Consider the following 4,435-nt stretch of genomic DNA (forward strand, 5'->3'; position numbering starts at 1 on the left):
TTATTTCACTTCAAATCTCACGAAATCATAAATGCAAAAGTATGGTTGACACCGGATCAGCTGTTTAAGTATTTATGACCAAATGGTTAAATCGTGTGAATGAATGTGGACAATATTTGTCACTTTACTGCTGTGCGCAAATGTGTGCCAAATCATTTGGATCTTTGGCAGCCAAATCGTCTGATCGCAAAACAAATCATTTGTACATCGCTATCCAAATGCGCAAATGTGGACAAATTTAAATTTGGCATTTTGTGTACAAATGTACAAATCGTGTGATCCCTGCTTTACATAAATATGAAACTTCTTGAATAGAACATAAACATTTAATGAAGTATACGTATTTATTTAAGATTTTTTAATTAAAATACGCTGCCACTGAGATTCAATATATGTAAATATTTTAAGGAATTTCGAAAGAGCACTTAAAAGGGGAAAATTATTGGTAAAATGGTAAATGGGGTACGAAAAATTGAGGTACTTAGGCGGGTTATGTAAACAAGCGGGGAGGTACTTAAGAGAAGGATTTTTTTCAGATTACATTCAAAAATTCACATTGCCCAAAAATGTTGGTTACTTAGGCGGGGGGGTTCTTAAGCGGGTTTCACTGTACATCACTTTATATAATTTAACTATGTTTATAAGCTACATATGGGTGTTTCCTGCGTTACGTTTGTTCCGTTTGGAGACAAACTAAAACTATAGTAGGCTCTAAATGGAAACAAATTTTTTGTCATAAGTAGTCATCATCAATACCTATCTGAAATCAATGCAAATATTTTCCCCAAATGCTATATGGTAAGTGTATAGCGATTAAAAGTTCCCAAAATGGAACTCGTATCGGAGATTACTGATGATTTTTGCTAAATTCTGCGAATCTGTTAACGATGCAAAAAAATTATGTATGAATGGGTGTTAGAATAATAAGCAGCCATAACCATTGCGTCAACTTAAACTTCCTAACGATGTCTAGTAGCTGCCAAAAACTGTTCGAAGTTGTTCGGACGTTCCGATTCTTTCCAATGGATAAAATTTTTTGTTTAAGAATTTAAACACACTCGTTTTTTAATGCAAATATGTGGTTTCATTGTAAACAAATCTACATCTACATATATGAAGGCCTTTATTAACGTTCGTTGAATTCATTTCTTCGTACAAGCAGACGTACATATTGACGCCTCCAAACCATACTATGCTAAGTCTGACTAAGTCTAAGCTGACATAGCATAGTATGGTTTGGAGGCGTCGATATGTACTATATCTACATACTGTTACTCACAAAATTTGGTATACTGTTTGTTTTTGTTAATACTCGCAATGTTTTACATGCTAAAGTTTTTTATTTTTGTTTTGGTTTGAGATATGGCTTATATTTTAGCAAACCCCATTTAAATCCAAATATGGAGCTGTGTACGAAAATTATGAAAAATCTGAAAAGCAAACTTTTTAACACGAATTTCTAAACAATCAGGTATGCACTTTTACAGTACATTCAGTTTTAGTACAATAATGAGCGAATTTCAAATGTATAAACAATTCTCAAAAATCATCGCGAATTTTTAGACATTTGAAATTTGCACATTATTATACTAAAACTGAATGGACTATAAAACTACATACATACCTGTTTTTTAGAAATTCTTGTTAAAAAGTTTGCAATTTTGCTGAAACTTTGCAGATTTTTCATAATTTTCATACACAAATTCATACCTGGATTTAAATGGGGTTTGCTAGTCGATAATCCCATAGCATTCCGAAAAAAAAATTTATGCGACTGGCAAGAGTAACCAAAACTAGCTTTTGTATTAAAATTTTGACAAATGAAGTAAACGTTACGACTCTTTTTTTTACATGTATCGTATATTTTGCGTCCGAACNTGGTTTCATTGTAAACAAATCTACATCTACATATATGAAGGCCTTTATTAACGTTCGTTGAATTCATTTCTTCGTACAAGCAGACGTACATATTGACGCCTCCAAACCATACTATGCTAAGTCTGACTAAGTCTAAGCTGACATAGCATAGTATGGTTTGGAGGCGTCGATATGTACTATATCTACATACTGTTACTCACAAAATTTGGTATACTGTTTGTTTTTGTTAATACTCGCAATGTTTTACATGCTAAAGTTTTTTATTTTTGTTTTGGTTTGAGATATGGCTTATATTTTAGCAAACCCCATTTAAATCCAAATATGGAGCTGTGTACGAAAATTATGAAAAATCTGAAAAGCAAACTTTTTAACACGAATTTCTAAACAATCAGGTATGCACTTTTACAGTACATTCAGTTTTAGTACAATAATGAGCGAATTTCAAATGTATAAACAATTCTCAAAAATCATCGCGAATTTTTAGACATTTGAAATTTGCACATTATTATACTAAAACTGAATGGACTATAAAACTACATACATACCTGTTTTTTAGAAATTCTTGTTAAAAAGTTTGCAATTTTGCTGAAACTTTGCAGATTTTTCATAATTTTCATACACAAATTCATACCTGGATTTAAATGGGGTTTGCTAGTCGATAATCCCATAGCATTCCGAAAAAAAAATTTATGCGACTGGCAAGAGTAACCAAAACTAGCTTTTGTATTAAAATTTTGACAAATGAAGTAAACGTTACGACTCTTTTTTTTACATGTATCGTATATTTTGCGTCCGAACGCTTGAAAAAAGCACAATTTGTAATTTAACTTTGGACCGTTCCTAATATATTTTTACGTGGTTTTTGTTGTAAGGATTACAGAACATAAGCTGTACTAAATTTTTGATTAGATATCCAATTCTTTTTAATCGTGTGCTACAATTATGAAAGATTTCTGGATGGTATGGTTTCTCCGAAAAAAAGAAAAATTGAAAGTGTAGTTGGAAAGCCGCAAATATTTTGAAATGGAATCGACCAATTAGTTGAATATTTTGGTGGATGAAAGACAAAATATTTATGTAGTTATCGATTGGCATCTATAATCTTTGTCCAGGCAATATTCTATTTTTTGGTCTTGGTTGACACTTTTCAGGAAACACCCACATGTACATATATACATACAACAAGCGTTGACAACAATTCGAGATAGAAAACTAACTCTAGGAGGTAACTATAAAAGGTAAAGGTAAGATTTCACTATTTTGTCTCTAGCTAGAGTGAATATCTCCTAGAGTTGCTCTACCCTGTAAGCTTAATTGAGAGTGGAGATTTTTATTTCAGTAAAACTCTAGAGATATTTCTCTACCGAATATCAACATATTCGCGAAACCATGGGTCAAATATACATAGTAAAATTGCGTTTTTAGTTTTTCGCTCTGTAAATTTTTTTCGGCAAATAAGTAATTCTTGTCCATATTGCGAAAATGTATTTTATGACGTCAACAAATAGGTGAATGCTGCCAAATCGACGAAGGGTTAGCGCTCCGCTGATGGCGCCAACTATATTTTCTACATCGTGGCCAAGGCGAATTTATACAAGGTGGTGTTACTGGCGATTTTAGATTTTCGCCGCGGTACTTTTAATGTAAAATGATGTGTTTGTTGTAATATGAATTCGCCTTGTTTACAACAAACACATCATTTTGACATTAGGAAGTACCGCGGCGAAAATCTAAATTCGCCAGTAACATCACCTTGTATAAATTCGCCTTGATCGTGGCTTTGATATAAATGCATATGGGTGTTTCCTGCGTTGCGGACGTTCCGTTTGGAGACACTTTTTTCATTATAAAAACTATAGTAGGCTCTGAATGAACACAAATTTTTTGTCATGAGTAGTCATCATCAATACCTGCCCGAAATCAATAAAAATATTTTCCACAAATGTTATATGGTAAGTGAATAGCGATTAAAAGTTCCCGTTCAGACGTTCCCAAAATGGAACTCGTATCGCAGATGACTAATGATTTTTGCTAAATTCTGCGTACATAGCGACGCCTTCAAACCATACTATGCTAGTCTGGCTAAGTCTAAGATGACATAGCATAGTATGGTTTGGAGGCGTCGATATCTACTATATCCATTAGCGTGGGCCGAAAATCCGCTTGTTTAGAATTTTGATTGGTAATAGCAAAATATGGTTCATTATGCTCTAAAAAATATCTGTTTGAAATGTGAAAGTTTTTGGTCAATATCCTAGGCTCGCCCAAGTCCATCAAAGTTCAAGTACTAAAAAAAAATTTTTCTTAGCTAACTTCGATTCTCTACAAAAATAATGTAGGACTAATACTTTAGAAGATTATTGCAATTTTAGTAAAAAAAATTTATTACTTAATTCATTTATTATGAATAACTCAGTGAGAGGGGAGACCAGTATGTTTGCATGTATGTATGTAAAAAAATATTTATTGGACCAAAAAGTAGTGGGTAGGCACTGTGGCCAATGGTAATCAACTATTACCACCTCCGCATGGTTGTAAGCCATGCAGAGTCCGCAGA

Source organism: Rhagoletis zephyria, unplaced genomic scaffold (genome assembly GCF_001687245.7).
Source record: "Rhagoletis zephyria isolate East Lansing unplaced genomic scaffold, Rhagoletis_zephyria_1.1 Rzeph_scaffold_02355, whole genome shotgun sequence".
Classification (NCBI taxonomy): Eukaryota; Metazoa; Arthropoda; class Insecta; order Diptera; family Tephritidae; genus Rhagoletis; species Rhagoletis zephyria.